We start from the raw sequence: 18750 nt of genomic DNA on the forward strand, positions 1-18750 counted from the left end.
GACTTGAGATAATTCAGTCCTTTGAGGTTCACTCTGCCACAGCTCACCCCCTGAAATCAGCACACCCATTCCAAGAAGAGGTGCTCAAAGCTAAGTTAAGAAAGGCAAAATCCAATTCACTTGTTACAGGTTGAAAATTGTTTTAGTTCAGGACAATGCAGTGAGAGACAAAACACAGAAAGGTGTAAACCAGGTAACTTTCTGTTTTCCTTTCTTTAGAAGCCTTTTTATTGGCACAATGCTGAGATCAGTTGTCCTATGTAATTCTTGCAGTCTTGTCTTTGAACTGCTTTGCCTAAACTATGACAGCTTCTCCTGACTGCCCTGTGGGCTCAAGTCCTTCCTATCACAAGCTCGACCTCAGTATGACAGCTCCACTACTGACTGCCATGTTTTTCATGTCAGAGGTTGTGAAGGGTCCCAGAAAAGGCAGGCCTAGAATGTTTTTCTATTGCATGATGTATGTGAGCATGAGCATGTGCAAGGCCTTTCTCCCAAGTCTGAAAACAGGCAAAACAATGCCTTTTTCAGGCGCTTTGACAGACAAAAGATTACTATCCTTTCTTCCTAGCTCCCCAAATGTCATTCTCACATTGAAGACCAATCCCAAACCAATAAAAGCTGATTGCTAGTACATGGCAATTAACTGAAATCCGTTTTCATGCCTCTATGCATTAACAGGGACATGACTGATTGTGGGAATTGTACCAGAGAGAAAAGGCATTAAAGACTGACACAGCAAGCAGAAGCCAATTACGTACTCTCTGCTGAGAATTCCCTGGCCATTTCTAAAAAAAAATGAAGTACCACAAAATAAAGTTGAGGCCTACATAAATTCAGAGCAGAAACAATCTTCAGTAGCGTAGACTGGAGTGAATTTTATCCCACAGGGACCATGACTAGCCTGTTGGAAATTATGCACAAACTTCTGCAGAGGTTCTGTAACAGTTTTCTTCTTGAAATAAAATCAGACACTGATTTCTCATACCAAAAAACCCAAAGGTACATCCATTTTTAGACAGTGGAACATCACTTAATTCCCAAAGTGGGGGCATGCTCAAGTTCAAGGGCAACACTCAGTAGCTTTTTCAGGTAGTTTAGAAAGAGAACAGCATGTAACAGGTTAAAAACAGCAGGCCAGCTCTGCTGATGACAAAATCTTAAAGGAAAAAGAACAGTGTAAAAGGAAGAAAGGCAGTTACAAGAGATGGGAAGGGGAAAAGAAACAATCTCTTTCACTGTATGATAAGATCATTCTTTCTTTTTTGGTTATAGGTGGGCAGAGGTTGTGGATGGGAAGGAAAATAAAGAATTCTTGGCTTCACTTTTTAATTTAGGCCAAATACAAAAGTGCTCATCCATAGCTGCCACCCAGTGGGGCTCCATAAGCTGGTTTTGAAACTGTGTGCCTCAACCTCACTTTGACATAAAAATCCTCACCAAATGTCATTAACAGCCACCTTCTGCACTACTTCTGAGCATACATCCCAAGTGCACAGCCTGACACGATAGGTTTTTTTATGCCAAGGATGTGGTTATATGGCATTAAGGACAGTGACAATGCTCAATAAATCTTGGCTAATCATCATTCCAGGATGACAGTTATTTAATAGTCCTGGAGTTGAAAGACACCCTTCTTCCACAAGTTAATGCTGAAAGTTTGTACAACTGCACAGAAGTGTAAAAAATATTTATTTTAATGTATGAACAAAGTATGAATTGCAGGCCATCTCATTTACCTTTGCAGCAAGAGAACCATGAAGCCAACCTAAATGGATCCATCTCTCTCGTCGTCCTGATGGACGAGAGGTAGAGCCTTATTAACTGTACTGCTTCTCTGCAGGGCTGGAGAGCTCTTGACAAAAGAAAGACAACTGCCAAGACTCAGTGTTGAGCAATGCTCTTGGGGAAGAGCTGGGTGGTATTACCTAATCTTTCTGCAATCTTGAGTAAAATTTCAGAAATGCCAGAAATGCCCATTTTCAAAAGTTACTGAACAGCTAGTTCTGCTGACTGAGGCTGCAGTTTCAGAAGGGACTGCAGTGCTTTGCAGGGCCTCTTCCCTAGCACAGCACTTAGCATCTATACACAGGGCAGCCTTAGTGGCCTTGTGGAGAGTCCCACTCCGGGACAGCACCAAGCCCAAAGGATACCAATGTTTGACCTGATGTGCAGCATTCAAGCATGCTCCAGATAAAGCTGGAGATAATGAATGAAATGGGAAAGCCTTCCAACAAATCAAGAAGGGTTCTCTTCCAGTCCCTCACTGACACAATAGTGCTCTCATTGCCTGTAAGCCCACAGGTCCACCTGCAATTCCATCACTTGCAGCCTTTTAGCTAAACTTCTGCAGCACAGCTGCTTGCTGTGGGTCAGTTTTGCTCACCATGCACATGCAGACTATCCTACCCCTCCACTGTTCACCAGCAGAGCAACACCACTCTTTGATGCAAGCAGGTCTTAGAAAAAGGAAGCTGCATCTACACTCTTCTGACTACACTACAGGAGACTGGTTAGAATCATAGAATCATAGGGGTTGGAAGGGACCTCGAAAGATCATCTAGTCCAACCCCCCCCCCCGCAGAGCAGGGTCACCTAGAGTACATCACACAGGAAGGCGTCCAGGTGGGTTTTGAATGTCTCCAGTGAAGGAGACTCCACAACCTCTCTGGGCAGCCTGTTCCAGTGCTCTGTCACTCTCACAGTAAAAATTTTTTTTCTGATATTCACCTTAAACCTCCTATGCTCCAATTTGTATCCATTACTCCTTGTCCTATCACTGGTCATCACTGAAAAAAGCTTAACTCCATCTTCTTGACACTCACCCTTTACGTATTTGTAAACATTGATGAGGTCACCCCTCAGTCTCCTTTTCTCCAAACTAAAGAGACCCAGCTCCCTCAGCCTTTCCTCATAAGGGAGATGTTCCACTCCCCTTAATCATCTTTTAAAGGCTCTTGTGACTTCACAACCCTGCTTAATTCAGGGCTATGAAGACCTACAACAGCATTCACTACAATCTCAACAAAGAGAGATGCTTGCAACCCATCCCAGCCTTCTTTCCTCTACAGATTTTACAGAAACCTCCATTCTCGTCTCCTCGGTGGTCATGGGATTATTCCAACTGTAACACCCTGCTTGACATGTTCTCTAAGTCTACCAGAACATTATGAAAACTCACACCTGAGGAGTTTATCAAGCCAGTTAGACATCACCCTGGTACTTCAGGTCCTCTAAAACACCTCTCCTGTGTTTACAGGAATTCCATGTGGGACCTTGCCGTGTCTTTCCAGTAAAGTCTGCAACATTCCCTTCCAGTAGGCGAATTACTCCAGCAAAAAATGGAATCAGATTGGCCTGACATAGTCGGGTTTTGACACACACACTTTTTTGTGAACCATTTTACAATCCTCTAGGTTCTTACAGACCAATTTTTGGGAGATTCTACCTTTAGTGTCCTGGCAACGAAGATCCCACTAACCAATCTGTGATTCCCTATGGATTCTCCTCCTCTGCTCATACCTCTCCCTCATTTAAGACTAAGTCCTATGTTTGCTTGCTTCAGGTCTGCCAAAACCTCTCCCCATTCTCCATGAATTCCTGAAGATCATGGTTCAAAGACACCTTCATCTTGTTCCTTATGTACTTTAGGGTCAAACACATGACTTAACATTGGTTAATCTTTTCAATTTTTTTTTCTGGACTGTATTTTTACTCCTTCCTGTTAATATTGACATGATAGCATGCAGCTTTGTTTGTAATTAAATATTCCAAGTGTTTATGTCAAAAACAGCATTTTTCAATTAAAGAATCTGGAGAAAAACTTCCCATTAGTTGCATTCTTCGTCTCTGAAGACATTCATCACTGCAATCCCCTTCTGTAATTTTACGTCAGATTTCCATACAATTGACATTCCTAGCAAAACCAGCCCAAGAACATGTAGGAACATAAAAAAGTGCAGGCATACTTTTCTGGAAGTCCAGGATCTTGTACTTGATCTCTGAGCAGGCAATTGCTCAGGACAGCACTTCAGATACAGAGCATAAACAGTTAATCACCCAAATTCACTAATAATTATATTAAGGCAGATTTATTTCAGAGTGGATTTCAACATTTGAAGTTGTCTCTATAGCAGATGCGGATAAAGGCTTACAGAAATATTTTCTAAATGCACACAGAAACCTTCTGCCCCTTTGATTGGAGGAAACGACAAAGGGTTGACAGCAGAAGACACACATCAAAGAACCTCTTTCTATCACAATTCTTTTAACCACCTCTTCCTTTCCTCCCCCAGACAGCAGTAGCTGATGCACCAAGAAAAGAAACAAGTTTACACCAAGTCTTTTCTATGTGTTCAGGTTGTATGCTTTATGAAAAGGCATTTCTCCCTGCTTGCTGTAAGACACTTCCACAGCCAGGGTGCAGGAAAAGCATGTCAACAAAGAATCCAAACCTGTATAGTGTGATCTCAACAGGGTGGCTCAGGTGAAGATGAATCAATAGAAACTGCTCTCACCTTTAAAATCACCTAGATTACCAATTGTCTAGGACCTCTCTCAACACAGATAAAGTTGTTTTGTCTTCTCCTGAGAGTGTCTGACTAACCCATGACAATATGCAATTCTCAATCCTTTGTTTAGGCACCTAAGAAATAATACAATTTCTTCAGAATAGATGTGTCCATGTCAAAAACTATCCTGCTCAGAGCTCAGTGTAGGCTGACCTGCTCTGATCTGTGCTGCCTCTCAGTGAGAAGGGTGAATTACTTTGCTTTATAGTGCCATTTTCTTCAGTCATTCATTAGTTGCAAAGTTCAGAGGGCATTACTCCTTGTATCTCCAAAATAAAGCCATATCTCTAAACCTTGCAAGGTTCTCATTTCATTCTCATTTTTAAACAACATCTGCTTCTAATTCAACATGGGAGAAAAACCTGTCAAGCTAAATTCAGCAGGACTTCACATGTGCTACAAAGATAAGGGCATGCTTAGGATCCTTGCTGCATTACTATTTGTAATGAGGGAGGCACATACCAAAAGCTACCATCCTGCCTACCCCACAGAGCTGCAGGATATGCCAAAACCAGACCTGTGCTGGAGCCCTGGGGAGCCAACACAAAGGCCAGCGGAGGCTGAAAGGAGCCTGTGCAACTAGACCTGCTCAGTTACCTCCTACCCACACTGGTTTTAATGGGCAACGAGCAAGTTTCATCACAGGAAACTTCAGAATTTCAGGCCACATGCAACCACTAAATTACCTAGATTATCTTTCTCTATTACAAAATATCCCCAGGTATCTCTACAGTGAGCACAGTCAGTTATGCCACTGCTTCTCACACACAAAGCCATAACCAGCTTTTACGTCTCACCATAGAGAAGCTCCTGATAAAACGTGGCAAGTTCTCAACAGTCACAGGTGCGCTGACAAAGAAGTGCCTTTAACATGTATGGTACATGTCTCTGCTCCTCAGTCACAGAAGCATGGATTTTGTACCTGATCAAGTCACCTTGGCAGCTCCACCTCACATAGACCAATCCTTCTTTTGGACCTCTAAAGCATTCAATTCAAATTATGATCCTTCAGTACTTTTAATATCAGACATCACTGCATAATTATTCTCGAAAGTAACTGGACTTATGTAAATGCTTATCATACCCAACTAAATGGCAGCAGACTTAGAGATACTTTTTTTTTTCATAGTTACAGCTCTGTTTTGTTTTGCTTGCTGTGCTGTTACATATGGAAAAAAGAGTAGGAAGAAATAAATTATTGACATGAAAAGATTTTAATGCTTTGGGTTGAATAAACATTTCCTTCAACCCTCAAAATGTTTCTTAGATACACAGAATGGTTTAGATTGGAAGGGACCTTCAAGATCAGCTAGTTCCAACACCCCTGCATGGGCAAGGACACCTTCCGATCAGGTTGCTCCAAACCACATCAAACCTGCCCTTGAATACTTACAGGGATGGGGCATCCACAGCTTCTCTGGGCAACCTGTACCAGTGTCTCACCACCCTCACACTAAATAATTCCTTCTTAATATCTAACCTAAATCTGCCCTCTTCCAGCTTCAAACTGTTATCCCTCATCCTATCACTACAAGCCCTTGTAAAGTCCTTCCCCAGCTTTCCTGTAGCCCCTTCAGGTACTCGAAGGCCAGTATAAGGTCTCCCTGGAGCATTCTCTTCTCCAGGCTGAACAGCCCCAAATCTCACAGCCTGTCTTCACAGGAGAGGTGCTGCAGCCCTCTGATCATGTCTGCAGGCTATTTTTCACTGGCTTAAAAAAATTAAATTGAACAGTAAAAAAAATGATTAATTTAGAAAACTGCTCATCAAAAAGCTTCTCCTTAAAACATCAAAACAAAAGGTCTTCTTCTCCTGGGATTTTCTTCTTTAAAATGAAACAATCTGGCAGAGACATGATTTCACAAAATGTTCCTTTTCACTTGAATCTGCTTTTATTTTCCCAAATGAATTCTAGAGACATTCATTTTCCCAGGCTTAAGTACAAGACCTTCCTTTCACTTCCTGGAGTTGGTGTCCCCAGACACCTTTCAGCTTCTTCAGGCACCAAAGCAGCAGTCCTACAGATGGTCTCCTTCACTAGATAGCTCGACTCATACTCTAATCATCCCTCATGCTGTACAGAAAACCCCGTGCTGTTAGAGGTGACACAGCTCAGCACAGATTGTCTTCCTCTCCTCTCCCCCTCCTCCACTGATCAGAACTCACTCTATGCACCCTCATCACATTGGAAACCACATTTCCAATCAGCTGCTCTCTGCTTTCATTAATATTTGCTTGTAACCCTGGCAAAATGAGATCCTCTCAACAGCAAATAACAGCCTTAGAAGCTCTCTACCCTTAAAACGAGTGGGACTGGGTCTCAGGGCTTACCAGCTCCCAACACTTTTACAACTCCTGCTAGGCTGGTGGCATTTGCAGGAGCACAGGAAGCAGCAGCAGCTTAAAGACTATGTCTCTACATGCTAACATAATAACCTAGAGAGATGAAGGAGGAGGAGAATCCATTTAATAAAAGCGGTTTAAAGCAGCCTGCAAGGGTGCATGATGGGCATAAAATCACGATCAAGAGCAGGTAATAAAAGATCCTGCAAATTCTCCCTTGGATACAAAAAGGCGGTGATACATTATGACTCACAATTCTGTCATTTTAATTTTTATTTTTTTTTTAAAACATCAGAATGCACTTCTCAGACCTCAGGGCTTGATCCTTGCCAAATGTCAAATTCCTTTGTCAACTCCCTGAGGCTCAGAGCTGTTCAGGAAAAGAAAGATAAGACAGCTTTTACACTGAGATTGCCCTCTTCCCCTCCTTGCTTCCCTCCTCACCCTGTTCATTTTGCTCTTGAACCAGCTGAATGTTCCCCCAAAGGTCAATGAACAGAGAACAAAAGCAGCGTTCAAACAGAAACAATGTGTGAGAAATTCTTATTTCAACCTTCATAAGAAACTGAAAACAAGGACTTATGATGGACTCACCAGGTGACACAACATGCACCACTGCATGCTCTACATGTACACGCAGACCTGCTGCACCAGAATACTGACCCGTAAGTTAAGTAACAAAGCATCCCACAATATTTGAAATAAATGTATAATCCCGGCATTTGTGTAAGCCAGTACTTATGAATGAGGAAAAAGCAAGGACTTGGAGTGTCACTGGCAAAGAAAAAAATACACTTCTACTGCACAGACCTAGGTTAGCACATGTCAAGGTGAAGCTTTCAAGGCACATTATCAAGGCTGCCACTGCTCTTTAGAGCCTCCTCTACCACTTCAACCACCATGGGCTTTTATTCATCTGTTTCCTCAAAACCTCTTCTGCATGCCCTGGACCCACCTGCTTTCCACCCCATGCCCTCCTCAAAGCCTCCTCCAGCTATCACTTCACTCTGAGAAGGAGTGCAGAATGCATAAAAAGTCCTTTATTTTCTTTGCCACATGATTTGCTTCTCCACTTCAGAAATAAGAATGTGACCTAGGAGCTGATATTTTAAAAGCTGTTACTGTGGCTCCAGAATGCTTCCAGTGTCATAGAGCATCTTTACAATTTTAAGCTGAATCACCTAAATTAAAGACAGACAAAAACAAGAATACACCTAGTCCCTACTGACAGACTCCTCCATACTGGAGAGAAGCAGAAAAATGTTATGTTCATTCTTGCAAGCACAGCTGATCTTAGAGAAGTTCTTTAGGATATTATCCTCTGACCTGATCCAACCAATGCTGGTCACGCAGCAGCACTTTCACAGCACAAACACAACACTGAAGTTTCCCTCTCCATATTCAGGGTACGTGGTAATTGCCACTAAGTGCAAGTATTCTCAGTGCAGCACTAAATTAGTGCCAGGACAAGGAGATGACTGCCAAGCTCGCTGAGGTTTCCCTGTCTCTCACTGCAACACCATCAGTCTCTTGGTCTGCTACAGATGGTCATCAATTTAGAGGCATGGTGATAGCAGTGTAACAGCAGCTCAGTGCTTGAGAGGAACTGTAACCAGTTGTCTGGAGAGGTTGAGGAGATGTGCTGGAAAACTCTTAAGGAATTTCCATGCTTAGATGTTTTCTGAAACTTGGAAAGACCCTGAACAACCCTATCTATCTTCACAGTTAATTTGGCTTTGAGCTGGAGGCTGGTCTAGATTATTTCCATAAGTCACTTCTACCATAACTTTTGTCCCCAGGATTTTGGGATGTTTCATCTTACGGCTAACAGGAAGGAGGGCAACCCAAGCCGGCTGCATAAACGCTCTCCCTGCAGGTCTCAACTTACCTAGTAAAAAAATCACAGTGTATCAAGTTAACCTTTGCAAAAAGCAAAGCATTTTTATTTGCGGCAGTGACCTGACTCCACCCTCCTGCTGCGTACTGTACTGTACTACTTAGATGCTCCTGCTGATTTCTGTGGGAGATAATGTCTTCTCCTGTGCATGACAAAGACTGATCCTCCCTCTCCTCCCAACTCCACCGTCGTGCATTCATAGAGGGGAAAACATTGTTTACTGCCAAACAGCTCAGTGATAAAAAAGGTGAAAGAAGGGACTACAGAGCCTTCCAAATGTAACAAGGAGAATAAAAAGCTGAATCGCAAAGTACGGTCACCTGCAGCAGTCAGAGAGGTGACTTTGTGCTCAAGTTATCACAGAGTAAGGAAGAGTCTTACAGAATCAGCAGAGCAGAACAAGTATCTCAGCCCGTGGCACACAGAGCAGGAGGTCTGCAGTTTCCATGTTTAACATGTTCTACTTCACAAGCTGGAGTAGGAGCCCAGCAATGGTCTGATGCTGTCTCACACTACCTGGCTCATCTCAATAAAAGCCTTTGATGGAGCAGCAAAGTAACCCAGCAAGAATCAAGACTTTCAGCAGACTGGTTCCCTTCTCCCCTGTTATTCCAGGCTGATGCCACAAACTCTGACTGCGACCCTCACTTCCAGAACTTACTTTCCACCAGACACGACCTCTCTCCTAACTGCTCACAGCCTTCTGGAGAGGACAGTCCCCAGTTCGGGAGCCACTGGCTGAGGTAAGCGCCTTCTGCCCTGTTCTACTGGAGCAACTCTTGCAGGAGAAACACAAACCTCCCGAGTTCAGTCCTGACAGGAAAGGGAGAGAGAGCACTACCAAAAAAAAAGACCGCCCAGTTTCACTTTTTGTCTCTCTTGTACTAGTATAAAGGTGGAAAATGAGCACAATGGGATTGAAGTGGAAAGTATGTAGGTAACTAAAACACAGTGCTTAAAATTAATAGCTGTGGGGCTGTTTTATTTTTTTTTTCGCATTACATTTAAACACCATAAAAACTTGGATTAGTTCTAATTTTTATTTATTAATTTTATTGTATTTAAAAATACTGTCTGTGTTGATAAAAACACATTTAAGAAGCACCAGAAAAGCTTAAAAAACTGCACAGAACGAAACAGGATAGCATCAGATTTGGGGGGGAAGGAAGAGAAGAATCAGGATTATATGTAAACCTCCTACTATTTCAAGTAGGAAAGTCAAAATCAGCTTTAGTCAGGAACACTGTTAATTTACATTGATGTATCAAGAACACACCACATTCCCTCAAATGAGTAGCACCTATCTAATTTAAAACACTGAAGCAGTCATCCTCATTAAAAGAACCCATGACTGCCTTAAGTATTCTTCTATCAGTAAAAAAAGAAGTTTTTACTAATGGGATAAAAGCACTGAGAAAAAAATATCGGTATTATTATTTAGTTAATATAATTTTTTTAGAAATAAGTTGTCTTAGTTAATTAAATTACAAATTCTAGTGAAAACACTGAATTAGTGGCAGTCAGTGACTAACCTCAGACATTAACTTTGTAGACACCTGCACTGAATTAAGATATTAATTATTTTCTGAATGACAGAATGTCCTCCTTCAAAGTTGAAAAAGCAGGATGGTTTGTTTTCTATGTAAGAGGTTCTATTCAGCTTTAAGCATAAGACTATAACCATGGCAGAACTTAACAGACATGGATATGTCACCACAGAAACAATAAGTTTAATCTAGTTCAAGGCCAGGCTGGATGAGGCTTGTGCAGCCCGGTCTAGTGGGAGGTGTCCCTGCTCATAGCAGGGGGCTTGGAACTTATTGATCTTTAAGGTCCCTTCCAACCTTAACCATTCTGTGACTCTGTGAAATATAAAAATGTACCATATTTTGTCTCATAAACCCATAGTTAAAAAAAAAAAAAAGTCATGCTTGAATAAATGTATTCCTAAATATTCTACATGCTTATAGTAGCTTGATAATACAGACATGTTGTTTGGGGGAATTTTTAATTCAATTTTTATTTCCAACAAAATGTTGTTTGACATAAATTGGAAATAACAAGAACTTATCATTATCTGAAAAACAAGATATGCGTAATTCACTATTTTGTAAGAAAATGACAAAGAGTAAAAATTAATACTCTTGAGTCAGTGTATGTTGAGATAAAGGGCTGATAAAATAAACACTCCCCAATGTAACTTACCTCTTTACAAAACAAAACTCTGCAAGCCACCACCACATCAGGCAATGAGAATCACTCGCCATTTATGAAAGTTATCAGAAGCACAAATGCAAATCAAGATGAGAAGAAAACATCAAGGTTTCCTACATACAGATCCCAACTGTGATGAAATCACCTACTTAACCATTCTAATTTTTATCTGTTATTCCAGTTCCCCTATATTCGGATTGATTTTGCATGAATGCATTACTTATTTGATATCTGGGGGGAGAAAGGAGAATACCAAGATTGGTAAGGAGAGGCAAGACAAACATGTCTAGTGCCATTATTAAATCCATCAAAGTAGAATAGCCCAGGATACAACTGGGGTGTGGTACTCAAAGAGCGTGTTTATGAGAGTGTCCAAGTTTAGCAGAACAGAGCAGGCAGGCCTCGAAACCCATGGGAATAAGATGATGCATCTGTTGTTCTAGGCAGCCCCAGCAAAATGTTACTGGTTCACTAGCCTGGGGCAAGTTTTGTTGTTTTTTTCCTTTCCCTTTTTTGACAGCCAAGTGCAATATTAGTCTGCCTTTTTTGTTTTTTGGGGGTTTTTTGCCATCGTCAAGCTGAGGCCGGGTGAGAATATTGTGTGTCTAGACTAATAAATGTTTGTAAGGATTTTGCAAGGCTGGTTTATGGGAATAGAATCCACTTTTTGTTTTTTTTCTGCTGGAAAAGGCCGCATTAAAATCAAATGAGCACCATCGTGCATTTGTTTTAAATTGCATATTACAGCACTGCTATTTTGTGTGCAATCAATACATAATTTGGAAGAAAAATGCTTTTAAAATTCAAAGCTATCCCTGAGCAGCTAAGGTTCTCTTGGAAACTGAAGGAGGAGTCTGAAATTATTGTTCTTTTGTTTGCATCCCCCAGTGGGAAAGGCAGCACACAACCAGAAACCACTGTGCTCTGAGGCAGCATGAATCATTAAGAATAAAGATCAACCCCGTTCATTTAAACATTAGGTATGAAAACTGGATCTAGGACAAAGGTAAACTAAACAGACTCTTTCCTTCCCATGCAGTTATTGGGTTAAAGAAAATATCAGAGGGACTATATAAATACTGTAATTTCCTCTACTGAAATTAAAAAAAGAGATACTTTTATTTTGCAAAACATGGCCTGCCTACATCCCAGTTACGAGCATCAACTTAATCCGTGGAAACTACTGGAATATGCATGTGCCAAACCCTACTTTGTTTTTGTTTTGTTTTGTTTTTTTGTAATATCTGTTTTGGAGGGCGGGGTATCTCAAGACGAAATGGCTGACTGAGCTTTTTATTTCATGGCTTTGGGTAGAAATGACTGAATCGTTCCACACAAAGTAGTGCAGAGAAGCTGCTCTGGAGCAAAGCACAATCTTCATTCCCAGCCCTCCAGCAGCCTCACACTCACTCAGTCCCTCTCTCGAGGCAGCTCTTTGCAGCACCCAGGCTTAAACATTCCCTGGTAGGGAAGGGGTCTCCTATTCAGTAATTTACAGATAGCAGTTTCATGAGGATTATATCCATAAACAGGATAGTCACTCATATACTTCCAAGTTCTGCCTTCATACCCAGCTCATGCCCATACACATCTGGCCTAGGCTGCAGGGAAGCACTGCTCGCTGCCAGGCAGCTTGTGTGACCGCAGGGGATGGCGCTTGCACTGTCACCATCCACACAAGTATCAATGTCTTGAAAGCTTCCAAAGCAAAGGATTCTGAATTTTAGTGCAGTCAGTAATGTAAAACTCCCCCTCTGAAAATTATATACAATGATTGATAAATATATTCCTACGGATGGGCGCAAGTGACTGTTGTTTTACTATCTGTGGAAAGAGTGAACTTACTGACCAATACTAACTCTTTTCTCTCACCTCTTCCCTACTTTCCCCTAAAGAAACAGAAAGCTAACATTAACAAGACCTTAATTTCCCCCTGGAGGAACCCAAGAACTAGAGAATTAAAAACAAAACAAAAGCTGCTTGTCAAGAATCAGATTTAAAATTAATGTGGACTGTAAGATGTAACACCTAAAGTTATAATAATATCACGCACACACAGAAGTCTCCTTCCATCTTAAATTTTTTCTTTTCATGAGATAAAAAAAATTAGTTTTCTACTCACCCACAAACTCCTCAAAGAAATGTAAGTAAAATGTATTAAGAAGTCAAATTTTCAAAACACTCATAAGATAGAAGATGAAAAGTTGTGTGGGTTTGCATCATATTTAAACAGATACCTACAATGCCAGCAGGCACCAATTCCTCAGATCAATCCATGCATAAGAAAATTGAACTCATGTGATGCTCCAGGTATGGTGAACCTTTTGTCAGTCCAGACCCCCACTGAGGAGGTCTCGAGAACAGAGAGCCTTAAGCATTCATCACTGCAAACAGGGCTGGATAGTATCCAGTGCTGAATGCTGCCGAATTCAAATTCCACCAAACTACAGCCATGTTTCACCCCGCTGAGAAACACAAACCCCCAAGTCTTCATGCCTCCTCCATCTACCTCTCTTGGCAACTGCTGCCAAGTGCCCAACTACTCCTGACACAGCTCTGATCTGCACAGCGCCCTCAGCTCCAGCTGATGCTGCTGAAGGCAGCTGACCTACAAATTAAAAAGGCAGTATTTTTCTACTTAGAAAGTACAGGGAAGGTTAACTAGGAATCCAGACTTCTGGAAGAAGCACACAGCTGTAACTAAGGTTTATCTATCAGTCTGCTACAGCCCAGGTAGTAATCACTGTTCCTTCTGGATTCCTTCCCCATTGCATCCCCTTTACCCTTTTTAGGATGTACAACGTTCCTGGATCTCATCTTGACCAGAGCTGTACACCAACACACAGAGCCAGTAGAAGAGTTTTCAAATCAACAGCATTTTGACATACAGTAGTCTCTCTTCACTACAACACAGAGAGGAAGGCAATCACCTTAGTACCGTGTTTTGTCTAGGCTAACACATACTGATTTTTAGGAAAGCCCAGCTTCGAGACCTCTATCAAGATTGCCTTGGACCAGAAAAACATACATTTAATTCTATGAAGTTCTTACCAATTTTTTTGGCTAATACAACATTAAATAATCATCCTCCCAACCTATAAACAAGGTTTCAAGCCTCAAAAGCTACAGGAAACAATCGCTTAATTCACAGTACTCACTGTAAGCTAACAGCCATTTCCCATCCAGTATATGTGGTGAAGATTCAGAGCACTGAACACGTGCAACTTTTACCATAACCATTAGAAGGTCCAAAAGCTCATTTCTGCCCCTCTGTCTGGTGGGGCGAATTTGGCGCTCAGAGAATGATGCTGGCTCTGCTGAGCAGCGAGGCCGGCACTCTGCACGCCTCATTACACACTTCTGTCTGCCCACTGTTCACACAGCACGGCTGCCTTCACAGCTTGCTTGAGAAATGGCTTCCAATTGTGGGTTCCCTAGCAGCATGGTAAATTCCTTCAACTCCCAGTAAGACCAACAGATAAGCAAGGTGAGCAGCAGATTGCAAAGGGCCACTGAGGAAGACCAAGTTGCAGGGGGTGAACCCACAATACCAAACTCGCTTTCTTAAATGGCTCCAAACACAATTTGAAACCTGTTATTTGGAAGCAGAATATACTGAACGCCCTTAGAACCTGTTAGGCACAACCAGAGGTCATGCTGCTGAAGGATGTTTGCAACATTAAGATCCTTGCTATTTCTGACATCGTTTAAGGACTGCAAGTAGCAGCATATTCAAAGTTGTGCACCATTTTTCCTAAATGTTCTCCCATCAAGCCACATCTGTTCCTCTTTTAGTCATCAGCAATCTTCCCAGCTTCTTTAGCATGATACTGCTTTTTATTGTTTTAACTGTATAATAAATGTATTCTACATTACAAGTTCTTGCCCCTTCAGATCATACCCTTTTTCACTGCATTCTATTGAACTTTTAACATTTACTATCATCTCTAAGGTCTAAAGGATTAAAGAGTGGTACACAGCTTCCCACAAGCAACAGCAGCAGACTTCTGCTCAATTTCAGCTGATTTCTCAAGCTGGTTAGAAAAGATCCACTGGCAGTAGACACTGCTTTATGAAACAAAAAATACTTGAGTGGACCTTCTCAAATTCCTTCCATTTTGACAGAAGGGCAACAGGACTGGAAATGAACCATCCATTAAAAGCGATGCAAAGCACTGAATTATTAAATGCCACCTGGCTGGTACAGGATAAGGAAATGTGTTGGTATCAGTGGCTTCCACCTCAACAGAAAAAGAAACAACTGTTTATGCAGCAAAGTGGTTTGAATATTTGGGAAGATCCTGAACTAGCCACACAGAAAAAAAAAAAAAAAAAAGACAGAAAAAAAGAGAGGGAAGCTGAATAGGAACAAAGACACTAACTTGTAATTAACGATAATAATGATGATGATGCTGAAAACCTAAGTAATCACATCCCTTTAACAGCTGGAAACTGCTTTAATCCCTAAATCAACAATATTAGAAACTTAATTAACAACAGAAAATTGTACACTTACAGGTATATATTCAACAAAGGTGGTGCTACTGACACATAGTGGGGAGATTCCCGACTAGAACACTAAGATCAGTATTGTTGCCTATTTAGGAAATACCAAGTAAACAAAAGAAAATGGGGAAATGGTGCTATATTAAAAATGGCATAATTGTTTACAAGTCTATGACAACTCCAAGGCAAACCATCTTGGACATTTATGGATCAATGACCCTGTATCTAAAGTGGAAGCAGAGGGAATATGGACCATCAATACACAGGAGAGAATAAAAACATGTCCATGCACTCAGAACATTCCCCTACTCCATGACCCCAAAACCATTACTAAATGGGACTTTAATAGAATAAACAGACACTGAAAAGATAATTCTGTTCATTTTGCAAGTGTCAGAATTTCTAAAAAAATGATATAACATCAAAAAACTTGATTTACACACCATAGAATTCTGTATTCTGACCTCAGCTTGACAGGTAAAGAGACACTGATGACGAAAATAAAGGTTAGCCATAGCTTAGCTACAAGTGATTGTGCCTTGCTAATATTTATTATGTGCACACAGAACAAAACCCAGTTTATATGTACTTGGTGCTTTAAAAGTTCCAGTTTTGTAAAGCCAGAGAAAATCCCTAACTCAAACTGGAGGAAAGAATCTGCCTTGCAAGACATACGACTATTTTTCAAATAAGACTCTTCTAAAAAGTTACATCAGAGCAAAATGTCACAAATATTAATTGTAACTAGATGGAAAAATTAACAGAAATTTAATCCTTTCCATCAGACTACACAGAAGCAAATGCAGATGAAAACCAGGGTGAAAGCTCAGGGATATCAATAAACTTAAGTGAAATGCTACAGACTGCTCAGTGAAGCAAAAGACACAAGAAACAGTCGGAACAAAAGGAATCCTAACAACACGATAAAGTCCATTATTCGATAGAAATTTTTCAGTACTGAGAAACCTATAGGAGGCAGAACTGTTCAATACACAGCTCTAACAGCATCCAATGATATATTGGTAGGCAGTGATACATCTGTGATACATACTGTCTAGTCCAATCAGAACCAACATAAACAGAAATTACTGCAATTAAGGCTCAACACCAGCTCACCGAGTCCAGCTAAAACACACACTGGTTCTCAAGGGTGTTGCAAGACAGGAGACAACCCAGAAGAGTAATAAGAAACATCAAGAGAGTACAAAAGTATGCCCCACAAAGAAAAGCTCTACCTCAAACTGCTACAAAGACAAGTTTGGAAACAATCAGAGGATTAACTGAATGTGACAGTGGAGGGCTTTCCACTCTAGCACAAAGAAGCACCAGCCTAAAGTTAAAAGCACGTAACTTGCCTTATAAAAAATGGCATCTACTTCTAACTGGCTCAGGGGAATTAATTTAACACCACAAGTGAAACAGACTGCCTGGCTGGCAACGCTTAAAGGCAGCAACAAAAGGGTTTTCTAAATGATGCACGCTTGCCCCAAGAGGCCCTGATTCAGGGCACTCCTACCGTCTGCACCTCGCAGGATGTTTCAAACAGGGTTTCTGGAAGTTCTCACAAGCTTTCCTTTCTTTGCGTGAAACCCTTCTAAGCAGAAACAAATAAAAACCAGACTGCTGGTCAAAACAAACAGCACAGCTTTTAAAATTCCTCTCTCATCCCTACCTTTAATGGAAGGTTTGTTTTCACGTAAGAAGTTTCAGCACAAAACCCACTTGTTTATATGCACTTTGCACGGCCAATACGCTCTCTGTACAGCTCTGTTTTAAGAAGAAGTGGCAGCCTGCAGACCAAGAGACATCTCAGCCTTCCCTCTTTGATATGACACTTTCTGCAAAGTAAACTTCTCCATCCTTCCGTTAACTCTTCAACCCACCAGAGAGCCCCAAGCAGCTCAGAAACAAAGCACAAGCACCTACCAGGTAACGTTCACTGTTGCAGCAGATCCTCGGAGCCCTTTCAGAGATGCAGAACTGCCTCCATTACGTGCTGTATTGAAGTCGGGGTCGATCTCCAGCGCTGCACATCCTGATCTAGGGGAGAGCCGAGCATCAGAACGCGCCCCAGAACCCAGACACCCCCCGGAGAGGGAACCGCGCATCTTCCCCAACTTTGCCCGCACATACACCGCACTGCTTCTCCGCGCTCGCCCCCGCTCTGCAACGCCACGGGATGCGAGACAACTCTGCAGCCGCAACTTCATGCTGTCAGTCCGTCCGTCAGTCCGTCCGTCAGCCCGGGGGCACCGGGCGTTGAACTCGACACCTGCCCCGGGCGCACCGGAGGCGACTTCTGGACCCTCCTTCCCGACTGACCAGCCAGACCTGCGGCCAGCAAAGCCACGCACCGGCTCCCGGCTCCTCCGCTGGCACCGGGCGGGCACGGGCAGAAGAGATGGCCCGCGGACTCCGAGGGGTTGAACCCCCCCGCGGGCCGGGCCGGGCCGTGCCGGGGGGCAGGCACCCGAGCGGCTCCAAGCCACGCCCCGGCTCTCCCCCCTGCCCTGGCTTCCCCCGCAGCCCGGGGCGATGCCCTCCGGCCACGGGGACCGCGCCGGCCGCTCGCCCGCCGCCGCCAGACAATAGCGAGGCGGGCGGGGCGCGGCCGGCCCACCGCGCCCACCCCCCGGGGCAGCGGGGCGCCCGGGGCCAGCCCCGCCGCCAGCCCCGCCGGGCGGGAGCCGCCCTCGCCCCGGGGCGGCGGGCGCTGCCCTGTCCCCGCCGGGAGAGCACCTGGCCCCGCTCCCCGGGGCGCAGCAGCGGGGGGGGGGGGGTGTTAGGGGGGCACGCCTCCCCGGGGCGGGTGTCGGCGCCCAAGGCGGCGGGACCGCGCAGCCCCTACCTGCCGGCGCCGCTCCGCCTCGCCCCGCCGCCTGCCCGCCCGCCCGCCGGCCGCCTCCGCTCACGGCCGCGCCGCCATCTTGCGCCTCACAAAACTACTGCACTTCTCTTGGGGCGGGGGGGCGGCGGGTGAGCCGGGAACTCCCAAGGCCGCCGGCCGCCCGGGCCCTCGCCTCGCCGCCGCCGGCCGCAGCGCCCACTCGCATCCTCCCGGCGCCTCGCTGCCCCCGGGGCGGGTGCGCGGGGGAGGCCGGGCAGCGGCGGCCGGGGCCTCAGCCTCCCTGGCAGGGAGCGGGGCGGAGCCGCTCCGCCGCCCCGCCCGCCGAGCGGCGGGCAGCAGCCGGGGAGCCGCCCGGCCCCGCGGGGGGCGGG

At 43.7% G+C, this 18750-nt stretch overlaps 1 protein-coding gene across 10 annotated transcripts in view; it reads right to left on the reverse strand.

Moving 5' to 3' along the window:
- ZHX1 (zinc fingers and homeoboxes 1) overlaps positions 1-18656 on the reverse strand; it is a 29346-nt gene extending 10690 nt beyond the window's left edge. For all 10 annotated transcript variants that reach the window (XR_007888580.1, XR_007888579.1, XR_007888577.1 and 7 more), the window contains exons 1-2: positions 18380-18656; positions 17458-17571 (exon numbers count right to left, since the gene is read on the reverse strand). The gene's annotated coding sequence lies outside the window, so the exon portion shown is untranslated. The remainder of the gene's footprint in view (positions 1-17457; positions 17572-18379) is intronic.
- Positions 18657-18750: the final 94 nt, after the last annotated feature.

This window comes from Apus apus, chromosome 2 (genome assembly GCF_020740795.1).
Source record: "Apus apus isolate bApuApu2 chromosome 2, bApuApu2.pri.cur, whole genome shotgun sequence".
In the NCBI taxonomy this organism is placed as follows: domain Eukaryota; kingdom Metazoa; phylum Chordata; class Aves; order Apodiformes; family Apodidae; genus Apus; species Apus apus.